At 43.5% G+C, this 17,530-nt stretch overlaps 1 protein-coding gene across 2 annotated transcripts in view; it reads right to left on the bottom strand.

The window, feature by feature from the left end:
• The window catches only part of PRKCQ (protein kinase C theta), a 65,212-nt gene extending 48,276 nt beyond the window's left edge, over nt 1-16,936 (bottom strand). For both annotated transcript variants that reach the window (XM_058190844.1, XM_058190845.1), the window contains exon 1: nt 16,817-16,936. The gene's annotated coding sequence lies outside the window, so the exon portion shown is untranslated. The remainder of the gene's footprint in view (nt 1-16,816) is intronic.
• Nucleotides 16,937-17,530: the final 594 nt, after the last annotated feature.

Below are 17,530 nucleotides of genomic sequence, written 5' to 3'. Positions count from 1 at the left end.
GAGAGCTTAGAAGTGCTTTGTGCCAATGTTCTCCGTGGAAAATAAGCTGTGCTTCCTATAATTAAAAAGCAGCTTTAGCTAAGGCCAATGTCTCTGGTTTCGTGCACTGGATCTCATGTTCACACCTTAGGAATAGGTGTGGCTCGGGCAACTGAAAGGGCTGGAAAACTCTCCTCGTCCCTCCTTTCAGAGCGCTGTCTTCCAAAACTGGGTTTGTTTCAACCACCTTTCTTCAGCCAACCAGCTAGGTTGTGCAGAAGTCTACGAACGGGACTCTTTTGCAGAGTCCTGCAGCCCTGGGGGAGCATCCGTTGTGTTGTGCCACGCCTGCCCTCCTCTCCTCAGCCGGGCCCTTCCCATCTCCTGCTATCTGAGCCAGAGGCTGATAGTGAAGAAGAATGGCCTGGCATGCTTCCAGCCCCCAGCCCTGGCACCATGCCCGGACAGACTGAGCAAACAAACCTCCCTCCTACAGCGTGTGAGCACGAAGCCAGCCATGAGCTAGAAGTGCCGGCAGCTGAGCAGGAAGACGAAAAGTGGACAGATCCCCACTTCCGGAGAATGGAGAGGCGACGTCAGCAAAAGGAAGGGCGGGGCAGGCCTGGATAAGTGCTGAGTCATGGAGCCACACCCCATGGCCTGTATAAAGGATCTGCTTTTTGGCATTCCTTGAGTCAGGCAAAGTCTCATCTGGTTGCTGAAGTCACACCTTGGATTCCTGCCTGCCCTGAGAACTCTGACAGGAATTTGACAAAGCTGCAGAGGCTTCATGGCCACGCTTGATACAGACTTCCCAGACCTGGCCATCAGAGGAGGAGTGGGACACGACACGTTGGCTCCCCAAAGTCAGGATAAATTTGTAGGGCATCAGCGTTCTTTAACCTTGGTAACTTTAAGGTGGGTGGACTTCATCTCCCAGATGATTCTGGGAACTGAAGTCCACTCTCCTTAAAGTTGCCAAGGTTGAGAAACGCTGCTTTGGATTGCAACTGCAATTCCCACAATTCTGCAACCAAAAATGGACTGTATGTCCATTTTTCAGGAGGCAACTGGACTTGTTGTTTTTTCTTGTAAGACTTTTCACTTCTCATCCAAGAAGCTTCTTCAGCTCTGACTGGGTGATGAGGAATGGAAGGAATATATCAGGAGTGTTGCAGACAGGTGGACATTTGCATTCAAATAGTGGGGTTGTTAAGGTCACCTGGAGGTTTATCTAGAATAGAATTTTATTGGCCAAGTGTGATTGGACACACAAGGAATTTGTCTTGGTGCATATGCTCTCAGTGTATGTAAAAGAAAAGATACCTTCATCAAGGTACAACACTTGCAACACTTAATGATAGTCATAGGGTACAAATTTAACACTTAATGATACAACACTTAATGATAATAGGCTACAAATAAGCAATCAGGAAACAATCAATATCAATATAAATCATAAGGATTGCCAGCAACAAGTTACAGTCATACAGTCATAAGTGGGAGGAGATGGATGATGGGAACGATGAGACGATTAATAGTAGTGCAGATTTAGTAAATAGTTTGAGAGTGTTGAGGGAATTATTTGTTTAGCAGAGTGATGGCCTTCGGGGGGGAAAACTGTTCTTGTGTCTAGTTGTTCTGGTGTGCAGTGCTCTATAGCGTCGTTTTGAGGGTAGGAGTTGAAACAGTTTATGTCCTGGATGCGAGGGGTCTGTAAATATTTTCACGGCCCTCTTCTTGATTCGTGCAGTATACAGGTCCTCAATGGAAGGCAGGTTGGTAGCCATTGTTTTTTTCTGCAGTTCTAATGATCCTCTGAAGTCTGTGTCTTTCTTGTTGGGTTGCAGAACTTATCTGTGTCCTCAGGATCACCTGAGTGGTGCAAATGGGTGTGGAGCCTTCGTAGAACTGTTGAAAGGACTGTGTTGTAGGAGTGGCCTATCTGCAAGGAATATAAATCCTTCCATTCCCATAAAAGTTGAAGAAAAGGTTAGATAGGGAGGAAGGAGGGAGGAGTGGGAGAAAGGAAGGGGAAGCAGAGAAGGAACAGGAGAGGAGAGAAGAAAGTAGGGAGGATGAAAGAAGGGAGGAAGAGGAGTGAGGAGAAGAAGAAAGGATTGCCTGTGAAAAGGAAAAGATGAAATGGAAGAAAGGCAACCCCGAATATATTTGAAAATATTAGGATAAAAACTGAAACAGTTTTAAAAAAAAAGGAATGAAAGAGAAGGCATACTAATAAAAATGGAGAAATTAGAACTCGAGGGCGAAAGAAGATGTGACTTAGTGAAATGAGCAAGGAAATATTAGGATATGAATAAAAAATTATGAAAAAGAAATATCTTGGCAAAAGCTGTAACTAAGTAAAATATATTTGAATATATTGAATTGTATAAGACATGATATGGCCATTACTCTGTTCTCCTGTGTGTAGGAGGGGAAATTAAAAAAATCAATAAAAACTTGTTTAAAAAAAAATGAAGGAAAAAAAAATAAATCCTTCCATTCCCCACTATCCAGTCAGAGCTGAAGAAGCTTCTTGGATGAGAAGCGAAACGTCTTCAATAAGGTGACCAACTTTTTTACAATGAGAAGGAGGACCCAAATAAATTGAAGAAAAAAAACATATTGTAAATATAAGAAACATTTTATTCATTGCAACAATAATACAGAACACACTATAATATGATAAATGCATAATAAAAAAAACATTTGTAACACTAACATTTTATGTTGTAATTATGCTTTAATTATTATTTAGATGAGTACTTTTCCATTGAATGAATATTTTTTTTGGTCAATGTATCATCTTCTAGCAATATATTGGAAATACCTGAACAAGAAATATCCTTCATATTGAATTTTACGGCACGTGCTGCAGCTAGAGTATCAGCATTCAATCTCGATTTCTCACTTTTCCAAAAATCATCACCAATTGAATAAATAAAATTGATTATTAAAACTGAAACAATAACATAAGCGAATAAATTTGTAAATATATATATTTGGAAATTATTAAAATAGATAGTGAATTAATAAAACATGAACTATTCTGCTCACCTGTGTATGACTGAATACTCACTGAGAAAGAAGTGAGTCTAATGCCTGCGTGTGTGCCATGTCGTGTTTCGGCAAGAAGTAAACAAAGCCACTTGCGCGCGGCGCACTCTCTCAAAACAATTCTCCTGTGCGGAGCGCATGCGTGTCATAATCGTGTCTCGCCGCACTGTACCGAGCTGTTGTGCCTCGCCCGCCCTCCTCTCCTCAGCCGGGCCCCTCCCATCTCCTGCTATCTGATCAGAGTCTGATAATGAAGAGGAACGGCCTGGCATGCCTCCAGCCCCCAGCCCTGGCACCATGCCCGGACAGAATGTCAGGAATGAGCAAACAAACCTCCCTCCTACAGCGTGTGAGCATGAAGCCAGCCGCGTGCTAGAATTGCCGGCAGCAGATCAGGAGGACGGAAAGTCACAGTGGACGGATCCCCGCTTCCGGAGAATGGAGAGGCGACGTCAGTAAAAGGAAGGGAAGGGCAGGCTTGGATAAGTGCTGAGTCATGGAGCCACACCCCATGGCCTATATAAAGGATCTGCTTTTTGGCATTCCTTGAATCAAGCAAAGTCTCATCTGGATTGCTGAAGTCACACCTTGGATTCCTGCCTGCCCTGAGAACTCTGACAGGAATTTGGCAAAGCTGTAGTGGCTTCGTGGCATTGCTTGATACAGACTTCCCAGACCCGGCCGTCGGAGAGGGAGTGGGACACGACACAAGCCTTGACAAATTGTCATGTCAAATACAAATACGTCACATCACACGCAAAGGATCGGATCGGCATCGATCGAATACGGAGATTTACAGATTAGTCTTCAAATATCGAAAAGGAGGACATGTAGGAGGACACTTTTCGAGAGAGGACAGAACTTACGAAAGGAAGGACTGTCCTCCCTAAAGGAGGACCATTGGTCACCTTAGTCTTCAAAGAAAAACCAGAAGGTCCAAAAAGCATCTTTGAGACAACCATGACCTGAAGAGCTGAGAATCCTCATAGATATACTGACTGCGAAACATAGAACTAGCTACGCTGACTGGGGAATTCTGGGAGTTGAAGTCCACCCGGCATAAAATTGCTGGAGAAATGCTGGTGTCGCCTGCAATTCTTTCGGGAGGAAAGATCTGCATCTCAAAAGCTGGGATAAATAAATGCGTGGATGTCAAGAGGAATCCTAGACTTCTGTTTGGGAATTCTAGTTCTCTTGTGGGCGTGGGAAACTGGGTTGTGATGGGGGCGGGACAGGAGGCGGTCTTTTCTTCCTTTATGGCAGCCCGCTTTGGAAAAGCCACAAAAGTCCAGGAAATGCCTTCTCTTTCTTCATGCGGAAACTTTTCAGGCACCCACGCTCCGTTTTCCCAGATTCTCTTCTCCAGACTAAGCATCCTGGATCTGGTTCCCTCCAGGCCTCCCCCGCACTTGTACGACTCTGTCTTTTTATAAACCTGATCAGTCTTGCTGGGATGCTCTGGACTTGTGCCAAGTTTCAAAAGTGAAACTTTAAGCTACCTCTTCATTCAAGAAAGTAAATACTCGTGCAGTTTTTCTCCTTTCTTTCTTTCTTTTTTTTCTTTTTTTCTTTCTTTCTTTCTTTCTTTCTTTCTTTCTTTCTTTCTTTCTTTCTCTCTCTCTCTCTCTCTCTCTCTTCTTTCTTTTTTCTTTTTTTCTTTTTTCTTTTCTTTTTTCCTTTCTCTGAGTGTCTCTCTCTCTTCTCTCTCTTTCTTCCTCCATTCCTCTTTCCTTCCTTCCCTCTCTGTTTCTCACTTTCTTTTTTCGATTTTGATAGCTTCTTCCTTCCCTCTCTCCCTTTCTCTCCTTCCTTCCTCCACCTCTCCTTTCATTTTTCTCCTTCCTTCTCTTCTGTTCCCTCTTTCTCTCTCATTCTTTCTTTCTCTGTTTCCTCTCTTCTTCCTTACTTTCTTCCATCCTTCCTTCCCTCCCTTCTTCTGTTCCTTCCTTCCTTCCTTCCTTCCTTCCTTCCTTCCTTCCTTCCTTCCTTCCTTCCTGCTTTCCTTCCCATCTTGCCTCCTTCCCTGTTTCCTCCCTCCCTCCTCTCAGCCCCTTTCTCTGTCTTCTTCCTTTCTTCCCTCCCTCTCCATTCCCTATTTTTCTCTCCTTCCTTCCTTCCTTCCTTCCTTCCTTCCTTCCTTCCTTCCTTCCTTCCTTCCTTCCTTCCTTCCTTCCTTCCTTCCTTCCTTCCCTCCCTCCCTCCTCCTCTCAGCCCCTTTCTCTGTCTTCTTCCTTTCTTCCCTCCCTCTCCATTCCCTATTTTTCTCCTTCCTTCCTTCCTTCCTTCCTTCCTTCCTTCCTTCCTTCCTTCCTTCCTTCCTTCCTTCCTTCCTTCCTTCCTTCCTTCCCTCCCTCCCTCCCTCCCTCCCTCCCAACCGTTCAGCCTCAATCTGAAATAATACCCACCTACGTTATAATCATACATATAACCATGAAACTGGATGATTATGTCTGCTAATTTGATATCATCCACAGCTGGTGTTTGGCTGGGGATTATGGGATGGCATTCAACACATTTGGAAGCCACAAGGCTGGATAATGTTGGTATGTTATAGCACAGGATTGTAAACAAGCAAATCTCCTTTCCTTCCTTGGGAATTTGGGCTGGTGCAAACGGGAACAAGCTAACTCAAGCATTATGCCCTTAAAGTTCCAAAACTTTTTTGTGACTTTGTGTTAATAATCTCCTACCTTTTAAAAAAGCACCTCACCAACACACACCCTGCTGGTCTTTAAAATAGGGAAGATCCCTGTTCTAGGATTAGTGGAAAACGGCTACCCAGCTACCCAAGTTAAAGAAGAAAAAAAATATTTTAAAAAGGGAGTCAGGCAGCATCCAAATTTTAAAAAAATAAGACACGCTCCCTTTCGTTTTCAATAGTCCCTCTTTGAAGTTTGCCGCTAATGCAGATTTGCAAGTAGCTGATGCAAGCCGTTTAGGAGGCAGAAAAACAAATTCTCTAAACCTCAGTATTACTAAGAACAAAGAGGAAGCAGAATAACAGAATAACAAGAGTTGGAAGGGACCTTGGAGGTCTTCTAGTCCAACTCCCAACTCAAGCAGGTACCCATGGAATCCTTAAGTATTAATTGATGGGAGTAATTGCTGGCAGTTTGTAAGTGAGCAAGAATCCATCTTTTGACATACAACCGTTCATTTAGTGACCTTTTGAAGTTACAATGGCACTGAAAAAGGTGACTTACGACTGTTTTTCACACTTACAACCGTTGTAGTATCCCCGTGGTCACATCATCAGAATTCAGATTTAGAATAGAATAAGAGTTGGAAGGCCTTATAAAGTGGTATGAACCCTTCACGTGATCTTGATTCTACCCCTCTGTTTATGCAGCCCAGAATTGTGTTGGCTTTTTTGGCAGCTGCTGCAACACTGCTGGCTCATATTTAACTGGTTATCCACTAGGACGCCAAGATCCCTGTCATGGTTACTACTATTGAGCAAGGTACCACATATATGGTACCTGTGCATTTTGGGATTTTTGCCTAAATGTAGCACCTTACTTTTTTCACCGTTGAATTTCATTTTGTTAGATAGCGCCCAATGTTCAAGTCCGTCAAGATCCTTCTGTATCTTGAGTCTATCTTCTGGAGTGTTGGCTATTCCTGCCAGCTTGGTGCCATCTGCAAATTTGATGATCTATCCCCTTGTATTTTAAGAAGATACTTGGTTGATACCTACGAGGCTGGCAGCAACCTGTATCAACCATTAGCACCAGTCAGCACTATTTGTGATGCATTTTTAAATGTCCGGTTGACTGAGTTTCATGTTTAATGAATAAAAGAGATGATAATAATAATAATAATGGTACAAAGAATTAGTGAACTGGCTGGTATTTTGAGCTTCTTACAACCCCGTCAGTTACGCCTTTACTTTTCAAAACCCAGAGAACAAATTGCTTGCAAGAGGATTGTCTTTTTCTCTTGTTTTATTCAAACAGTTCAATTTCCTGGCACTTTGACAAGGCATTTCCTGGCCAAACCACTTCCACAGACTCAGCCGGCCTCTTTTTCAGCACCAGGGCCTCACACAATTCACAAGATTGTACAAGACTTAATGAGCAGAAGAGAAAGATGCCAGCCCGATTCACATTTCAAAGGGGACACACACAAACACGGAAAGACACAAAAACAGACAAGATCCCCATCCAGATGAATCAGAAGGTTTGCTGGCCGTCTGATCTTGCAATATTACAATGTCCTCTTCCATTTTTTTAAAAATGTCTCACTGACTGAAAATCTTTATGAGTCATTATCCTATACAAAAATTGAATTTTCAACCAGACATAGAGCAATACTGAAGCAATTTTGGAAGGCAAACCAAAAATTTAGACAATGAAAGGGGGAAAACCCAACTCGCCTCTATCTATCTGGGATTTGGGATTTACAAAAGGGTTCATACATATCAAATGCTCCTTGAATGAAATGTTACTATTGCTATTACTACTAAACCTGCAGACAGCATAAAATAAAAATACTATCTCTTAGAAGGCCTATCAAATTCTGCAATATGGTCTCCCAAAGTTAGGAAATCAACCACTTTTTGACAATTAACTTTCTTAGAGGTTTGGTTCGCACAACAGGTCAACTAGGTTAAAATGACGTAGAGTAGTTTGTTCTCCCAAACCCAATCATTGGGTTGACTCCTGTCTACAGCAAGCTTAAAGCATAGCCCTCTGTAGTAGTCAATCATGTATCTTCAATGATTGAGTGACATCAGAAGTCTGATTGGCTAGGATGAATGAAATTACACTAAATATTTACCACCAGTTTTAAGATGGGTTGAACTTCAACTCCCAGAGTTCCCCAGCCAGCCAGATTTCCTGATGATTGGCCCAAAGTCACCCAACTGGTTTTCATGCCTAAGGCAGGACTAGAACTCACCGATTGACCTAAAGTCCCCCAGCTGGCTTTCATGCCTAAGGCAGGACTAGAACTCACCGTCTCCTGGTGATTGACCTAAAATCAACCAGCTGGCTTTCGTGCCTAAGGCAGGACTAGAACTCACTGTCTCCTGGTGATTGGCCCAAAGTCACCCAGCTGGTTTTTCATGCCTAAGGCAGGACTAGAACTCACCGTCTCCTGGTGATTGACCTAAAATCAACCAGCTGGCTTTCGTGCCTAAGGCAGGACTAGAACTCACTGTCTCCTGGTGATTGGCCCAAAGTCACCCAGCTGGCTTTCGTGCCTAAGGCAGGACTAGAACTCACCGTCTCCTGGTGATTGACCTAAAATCAACCAGCTGGCTTTCGTGCCTAAGGCAGGACTAGAACTCACTGTCTCCTGGTGATTGGTCCAAAGTCACCCAGCTGGTTTTTCATGCCTAAGGCAGGACTAGAACTCACCGTCTCCTGGTGATTGGCCCAAAGTCACCCAGCTGGCTTTCGTGCCTAAGGCAGGACTAGAACTCACCGTCTCCTGGTGATTGACCTAAAATCAACCAGCTGGCTTTCGTGCCTAAGGCAGAACTAGAACTCACAGCCTCCTGGTGATTGGCCCAAAGTCACCCAGCTGGCTTTCGTGCCTAAGGCAGGACTAGAACTCACCGTCTCCTGGTGATTGGCCCAAAGTCACCCAGCTGGTTTTTCATGCCTAAGGCAGGACTAGAACTCACCGTCTCCTGGTGATTGGCCCAAAGTCACCCAGCTGGTTTTCATGCCTAAGGCAGGACTAGAACTCACCGTCTCCTGGTGATTGACCCAAAGTCACCCAGCTGGTTTTCATGCCTAAGGCAGGACTAGAACTCACCGTCTTGACCTAAAATCAACCAGCTGGCTTTCGTGTCTAAGGCAGGACTAGAACTCACAGTCTCCTGCTTTCTAGCCTGGTGCCTTAGCCATTAGATCAAACTAGCTCTCTCGTATTTGACGAATGCCATTTTTAAGACCATTTGCCACCTCATCCCACTCTCAGATTCAACAAAAACACACTTCCCACACCCATCAAATCCTTTCCCTACCACCAACAATTCCTGAGCAATAGGCAGTTTCTCTCCTTTTTATTTTCATCCGCCAAATTTGATACGGTTGCAATGTTTGCCAGCTTCACATCTAACAAGAGAGACCTAACAGGTTTGTACCGCCTTATGTGATATTTTAGCAAAATTGCATACCTTGCACAGCCCCTGAAGAGGAATATCCCTGTTGCAATGGGGAAACACATACTCTAAAGAAAATTTTCCCCCTCCCCCAGCGAGGAAGGGCCCTAAATTTCCCAAATTCCGGCATTAAGCCAGCTTTGTCAAGATTTTTTTTACCTCCGCCAGATCGGCTAAAAACCAACTCTCTTGTAACTTTAACCCATTCGGTTCCAATTTGTACTGAGCTCTGCGACAGCGGAAAAAAATGCCTTTTTCTACTTTGACGAATCATTCTGCCGCTGAATTATTTCAAAGGGACAATTCTGTCTGTCTCCCCTCAATACCTCCACCCCCACCCCCACCCCCATCCTCAGCTTACTAACTTATAAACTGCGGTGATTCACTTAGCAACGGTGGCAAGAAAAGGCCGTCAAATGGGGGGAAACTCACTTTAGAAATGTCTCACTTAACAAAAGAAATTTTGGGCTCAGATCTGTACGCCTCTCTTTTTTCCCATCAGTTTTCATTTGTACCAGGGTATAACGACATGTCCCAAACACTTTTGCAAGTCTAATTTAACTGTTTCCTGTTTTTAAAAAAGTTTTTTTTTTCATTTTGAACACATTAAAACAAAAAACAAACATACAACATTTATATACCTATCACGGTTTCTTATTAGCTATTCAAAGCGGTCCTTTCTTACTATTTATGCGTATTTTGATTCTATCTTATTCTACTTTTATTTATCTATCTTTCTGTACTTCATCTACATTTTACCCTGTTGTTCGATTTTCTTACCTTTCCTATTTTCCAACCATTCATACCATCTACACCAGACCTAATAATATTCTCTATCCTCTTTCTCTTTGATTTTTTTTTGTGAGTTTATCCATCTCTGCACATTCGAGGATTTTCTTAATTAAATCTTCTTCTGTTGGTGGGTTCTCCTCCTTTCAATTTTGCGCGCAAACTATACATGCTGCTGTTAATATGTGTAGTATTAAATATTGTGTATCATTTGTATAATTTTCTGTTGGGATCCCTAATAAGAATTGTTCTGGCTCTCCCTTTATTGATTCCTGTCTTATTTGCACCTCTATAACTGTCTGGTTCGGTTCTGCAACCCAACAAGAAAAATACAGACTTCAGAGGATAATTAGAACTGCAGAAAAAATAATTGCTACCAACCTGCTTTCCATTGAGGACCTGTATACTGCACAAATCAAGAAGAGGGCCGTGAAAATATTTGCAGATCCCTCACATCCTGGACATAAACTGTTTCAACTCCTACCCTCAAAACGACGCTATAGAGCACTGCACATCAGAACAACTAGACACAAGAACAGTTTTTTCCCGAAGGCCATCACTCTGCTAAACAAATAATTCCCTCAACACTGTCGGACTATTTACTATTAATCGTTTCATAGTTCCCATCACCAATCTCTTTCCACTTATGACTGTATGACTATAACTTGTTGCTGGCAATCCTTATGATTTATATTGATATATTGACCATCAATTGTGTTGTAAATGTTGTACCTTGATGAAGGTATCTTCTTTTATGTACACTGAGCATATGCACCAAGACAAATTCCTTGTGTGTCCAATCAAACTTGGCCAATAAAAATTCTATTCTAAATTCTATTCTATCTCCTCTAACCACTTTTTGATTTTGGCTCAGAATTGTTTTGCTACCGGACAAGTCCACCAGAGATGATAGTACGTTCCATAGTTACTCTTACATTTCCAAAACTTTGATGAGTTACTAGGGAACATCTTTGCTATTCTAGCTGGCGGAAGATGCCATCTGTGAAACATTTTCATCTGGTTTTCCTTGTAGGCTGTCGATATTGTCGATTTCATGTTTGTTCTCCGCATAATTTAACTGATTTCTTTAATGAAAAACTTTGTTCTACCAGATGGATTATTTATTACGCACGTACTTAAAATTTTTGAGGCCGCTTCAATCGTAACCTGCTTTGTGCAGCTTACACTCTGTCCCTGTGTAAACAGGACTTAAAGCAACTTTGGAGAAATAATAACCCAACACTACCAACAACAAAAAACAACACACACACCCTATAAGGAACTGTTAAAAAATCATTTACAGGTAGCCCTCCGCTTACAATCATTTGTTTAGAAGTTACAAAAAGTGACTTATGAGCTTTTTTTCCACACTTATGACCGTTGCAATATCCCCATGGTCACGTGATAAAATATTCAGCCACATGGCAACTGGCTCGTATTTATGACGGCTGCCGTTTCCTGGGATCATATGATCCCCTTTTGGGTCCTTCTGACAAGCGAAGTCAATGGGGGGGGGGGAAGCCAGATTCACTTAACAACCGTCGTTACTAACGCAATAACTGCGGCGATTCACTTAACAGCTGTGGAAGAAAGGTCATAAAACGGAGTAAAATTCGTTTCGCTCTCTTGCTTAGCGACAGAAATGTTGAGCTCAATTGTGATCTTACGTGAAGGACGGTCTATAATCATATTCTCCTACACAAGAAAAAAAAAATCCCTCTATTTTTTTCCCTCAAAAGCTGTTGAAATAATCAGATTTATTGCAAGTTGAAGCAAGCTGCATTATTTTTTTTTTTGGCTGGGGGCAACAGTTGAGGTGTCTCTCCCACCCCCCACAAGAGCTCTTAAAAGAAGGAAGTTGGAGAAAAACCCATTTTTCTTGATTTAATTGGGTAGGAGAAAGAACAGGGTGTCAGCAGTCCTGCAAATATCCTGAGCTACAAACATTGGCAGCCAGAACTTGGTACCCAAATTCATCCATAAATATCGATTGAGATTTCGCGGTTGTGTCACTATATGCTCCATCTGAGATCCAGGTGGACAGGACACCCGGGCTGTTCACATGAGGCCTAAGGAAACACACTCTATAGTGCAGGGGTCTCCAACCTTGTCAACTTTTAAGACTTGTGGACTTCAACTCCCAGAATTCCTCAGCCAGGCTGAGGAATTCTGGGAGTTGAAGTCCACAAGTCTTAAAGTTGACAAGGTTGGAGACCCCTGCTCTATCGTGTGTGTTGACCACACTATAAGGCCGAACCTATGGCGAGTGTGCCACAGGTGGCACGCGGAGCCATATCTGTGGGCACACGAGCGTTGCCCTAGCTCAGTTCCAGCGCGCATGCGCAGGCCAGCCAGCTCATTTTCGGGCCTTCTGGGCCCACCGGAAGTTGGGAAACGGGCCGTTTCCGGCAAGGGTGAAATGTAAAAATTTGTTACTACCGGTTCTGTGGGCGTGGCTTGGTGGCGGTAATGTGACAGGGTGGGCGTGGCCAACTCTTTTTTTTTTTTACTTTTAAAAGCATTTTTTCTACAACCTATTCGGCCGAAGAGGTTGCAAAACAAAAATGCTTTGAAAGGGTTCTGACGATCCCAGCTGAGCCGCCCGATCATCAGAGGCTTTTTTTTTAACTTTTAAAAGCATTTTTTGGTCGAAGAAAAAATGGTTTTAAAAGTAAAAAAAACCTCTGATAATTGCACGGCTCAGCTGGGCATGCGAGGAGGGAAGTGGGGGCAGGGATTTTTGCTACTGGTTCTCCGAACCACCTGCCACCATCGCTACCAGATCGGGCGATCCGGTCTGAACCGGGAGCATTTCACCTCTGGTTTTCGGCCTCCGGAGGGCCTCGGGGGAGAGGAGAAGGCCAACAACGGCAAAGAGGTTAGCCATTAATGCTATAAGGTGATAGCGTGGTCAACACAAATTGCAAAAGAAAACCACAGCATGTTCCCTTATATCACGCAGATACCCCAGTTGAGCAATTCAATCGCGGCTCATCTAGTTTAATGGGGGAACCCAGCCTAAATCAGGCATCTTGGCATTTATCCCCATGGCTAATCTCTTCATTCCCAATCAATCAGAACAGAGCTGTAAAGGGACCTTGGAGGTCTTCTAGTCCAACCCTCTGCTAAAGCAGGAGACCTATTAACGAAGGAGTTTTTTTTTTTAACTCTCCACCAGCCATTAAAATAACAAGGGGTTCCCATCCATTCATTTCTTGTGAATTGCCATGTATAACCAAAGATTTTTATTTATTTATTTGTCAATCCTATATAAGATAACAGGTAAAAGTATAAACGTAATTTGGATACATGAAAAGAGTAAGTAAAAAGGAATATTAGGACAGGGACGGTAGGCACGCAATCAATCAAGAATAAGCCTCATTTCCTTCCTCTCGTCCTTAAACTCCTTTCTCTCTTACAATGAGGATCCTGACAAAATTTCCCAGCCTGGAACATCATCCAAGGAAGGTTGCCAACTTCCTGGAACACCAAAAAGAGTAGCTTACGTGCTTGAGGCAGCTAATAAACGGATAGAAATCATCAGCGGGGATCAAAATCTACAGTGAAAAGCCCAAACGGATTTAAAAGCTGGCAGAACACATCCGGGAATTTCTAGGTTCTACCATATCGCAAGATCTAAAATGGACAGCTAACATCAAAAACGTCATCAAAAAAGCACAAACTCAAAAAGCTCAAACTGCCCAAGGAGCTGCTGATCCAGTTCTACAGAGGAATTATTGAGTCTGTCATCTGCACCTCTATAACTGTCTGGTTTGGTTCTGCAAGCCAACAAGACGGACACAGACTTCAATGAATGATTAGAACTGCAGAACAAACAATGGCTACCAACCTGCCTTCCATGGAGGACCTGTATACTGCACGAGTCAAAAAGAGGGCTGTAAAAATATTTACAGACCCCTCGCATCCTGGACATAAATTGTTTCAACTCCTACCCTCAAAACGACGCTATAGAGCACTGCACACCAGAACAACTAGACAAAAGGACAGTTTTTTCCCGAACGCCCTCACTCTGCTAAACAAACAATTCCCTCAACACTGTTAAACTAGTTACTAAATCTGCATTACCATTAATCTTCTCATCGTTCCCACCACCCATCTCCTTCCACTTATGACTGAATGACTATGACTTTGTTGCTTGTATCCTTACGATTTATATTGATTATTTCCTGATTGCTTATTTGTACCCTATGACTATCATTAAGTGTTATACCTTAGGATTTTTGATGAACGTATCTTTTTTTTATTATTATTATTTGCATTTATATCCCGCCCTTCTCCGAAGACTCAGGGCGGCTTACACTATGCCAAGCAATAGTCTTCATCCATTTGTATATTATATACAAAGTCAACTTTTATTGCCCCCAGCAATCTGGGTCCTCATTTTACCTACCTTATAATTAAATCAGTTTCAATCTCTTTCCACTTATGACTGTATGACTATAACTTGTTGCTGGCAATCCTTATGATTTATATTGATATATTGACCATCAATTGTGTTGTAAATGTTGTACCTTGATGAACGTATCTTTTCTTTTATGTACACTGAGAGCATATGCACCAAGACAAATTCCTTGTGTGTCCAATCACACTTGGCCAATAAAAATTCTGTTCTGTTCTGTTCTTTTCTGTTCTGTTTTATGAACACCAACTAGCTATCAGGATGAAAACTCTTTAATTTCACAGCACATTGGACAGACTTCACCATAGTTTTCAAATTGGAAATTCTGGCCATCCTAGACCAAGCCAAGCCTAAAAACACTTGGGGATTTCTAGAAGCATTGGCACTCTGACAAATTAGCTATCAATAGACCGGTAGACATAAACGATATCTATATATTATGCAAAAGAGGCAGTCAACAAGCCAAGAAGGAAGCCAAAAGGCCAAAACATTTCCCCACCAGTAATCAGCACCCAGGTGACCGTAGATTAACTCTAAGATTAACATCAGACCAATAATGAAGAAGTAAACCATACCCCCAAGTGAGGAAAGGAACTAAAAAGAGAAGAGCGACTAAGATGATTAAAGGCCCGGAGGCTAAAACATATGAACAACGGAGGCAAGATTTGGCTCTCACAATACTTGACAACACAGTATCAACAGTAGAAACCTTCAAATTTCTGGGTTCTATCATATCGCAAGATCTCAAATGGACAGCTAACATCAAAAACATCATTAAAAAAGGACAACAAAGAATGTTCTTTCTGCGCCAACTCAGTAAGCTCAAACTGCCCAAGGAGCTGCTGATCCAATTCTACAGAGGAATTATTGAGTCTGTCATTTGCACCTCTATAACTGTCTGGTTCGGTTCTGCAACCCTACAAGAAAAACACAGACTTCAGAGGATAATTAGAACTGCAGAAAAAATAATTGCTACCAACCTGCCTTCCATTGAGGACCTGTATACTGCACGAATCAAGAAGAGGGCCGTGAAAATATTTGCAGATCCCTCGCATCCTGGACATAAACTGTTTCAACTCCTACCCTCAAAACGACGCTATAGAGCACTGCACACCAGAACAACTAGACACAAGAACAGTTTTTTCCCGAAGGCCATCACTCTGCTAAACAAATAATTCCCTCAACACTGTCAGACTATTTACTGAATCTGCACTACTATTAATCGTTTCATAGTTCCCATCACCAATCTCTTTCCACTTATGACTGTATGACTATAACTTGTTGCTGGCAATCCTTATGATTTATATTGATATATTGATCATCAATTGTGTTGTAAATGTCGTACCTTGATGAACGTATCTTTTCTTTTATGTACACTGAGAGCATATGCACCAAGACAAATTCCTTGTGTGTCCAATCACACTTGGCCAATAAAATTCTATTCTATTCTATTCTTCTATTCTATGGCCGTTCTAGATATAAGAAGGACTAGAGGGGACATGATAACACTATTCCAGTATTTGAGGGGCTGCCACAAAGAGGAGAGGAGTCAACTTATTTTCCAAAGCACCAGAAGGCAGGATAAGAAGCAACGGATGGAAACTAATCAAGGAGAGAAGCAACCTGGAATTAAGGAGAAACTTCCTAACAGTGAGGACAATTAACCAGTGGAACGGCTTGCCACCAGAAGTTGTGGGGTGCTTCATCACTGGAGGCTTTTAAGAAGAGACTGGACAGTCGCTTGTCTGAAATGGCACAGGGTCTCCTGCTTGAGCAGCAGGGTTGGACTAGAAGACCTCCGAGGTCCCTTCCAGCTCTATTCTATTCTAAACTGCCAAATAAGCCAACAGTGAACAGCTCAACCAAACAGCGAACATCCCAAAAGTATCCACACCACCAACGCCAACAGGGCAAGCCACTAGAATGTAAACTGAGAACAAACTCCACTTCCCAACCAGCACTGATGATACCACCTAACTGGGTCACGAGATGTCTGCCAGAAAACCACCAAGTTCAGAGGGCACCAAGGACCCTTGATTTAAAAGCCGGCAACCTTTTCTCTGAGCATCAAGCCATCCAGGACGGGATCAGATCCTCACTAAAGAAGGAAACCCTAATTCCAACGGATCCTAACCTGGTTTTTTTGGGGTGGGGTGGGGTGGGGTGCAGGGAGAGATGGTTGCTCCCGACCCCCAGCTCCAAGCTCAGCTCCTGTGGCTTAAGTTTTCCCCTCTTCTTTTACTTGGAGGTAGGACAAAGTAAGGTCGGCGAAGGGAAACTGCCCACCAGCGCAGCCTTAGAAAGAGGCAGCTCCGAGTAGGACGCCGGAGCCGCGGAGTGGAAAAAGCGCAAAGCGAGAGTTTCCATACTGAGCGCTCGCAGCATCCTGGCTCGGTGGGTTTCGCTGGCGTTCCCCGGGACTGCTCAGCCCCAGTCCTCTGAGTCTGTCCCCTTACCTGCTCCTCGCCCGGCCCGAGCTCCTCTGCTCCACGCCCGGTTCTTCTGGGTCAAGCGAGTCCCAGCGGCCCCGTCCAGCCAGCGGCTCCTCTCGCGGCGGCGGCGGCAGCAGCTGCTCCTCTCCGTCACCCAAGCCGCAACCGCGCGCTGCTGTCGCCGCCTCCGCTGGCAGGGACGGCGCTGCAGAGGAGCTCATGATCCCGGCTGGCCCCCGAAGGGAGGGAGGGAGGGAGGGAGGGAGAGGAAGGAAGGAAGGAAGGGAAGAGGAAGAGGAAGAGGAAGAGAAAGGAAGGAAAGAGGAAGGAAAAGAAGGAAAGAGGAAGAGGAAGGAAGGAAGGAAGAGGAAGGAAAGGAAGAGGAAGGAAGGAAGGGAAGAGGAAAGAAGGAAGGAAGGGAAGAGGAAGGGAGGAAGAGGAAGGGAGGAAGGGAAGAGGAAGGAAGGGGACATGAAGGAAGGAGGAAGAAGAAGAGGAAGGAAGGAAGGAAGAGGAGAAAGGAAGGAAGGAAGGGAAGAGGAAAGAAGAAAGGAAGGGGGTTTGGAGAAGGAGAAAGAAGGAAGGATTAGAAAGGAAGGAAGGAAAGAAAGAAGGAAGGAAAGAAGGAAGGAAGGAGGCTCAGTGAAGGAGAAAGAAGGCAGGAGAAGGACAAAGAGGAGAAAGGGAAGGAAGGGAGAGTGGGAGGAAGGGGGGAAGGGAGGGTGGGAGAAAGGAAGG

Source organism: Ahaetulla prasina, chromosome 7 (assembly GCF_028640845.1).
Source record: "Ahaetulla prasina isolate Xishuangbanna chromosome 7, ASM2864084v1, whole genome shotgun sequence".
Lineage (NCBI taxonomy): Eukaryota > Metazoa > Chordata > Lepidosauria > Squamata > Colubridae > Ahaetulla > Ahaetulla prasina.
Note: the sequence above shows the minus strand (reverse complement) of the source record. Positions and strands in the feature narration are given on the sequence as shown.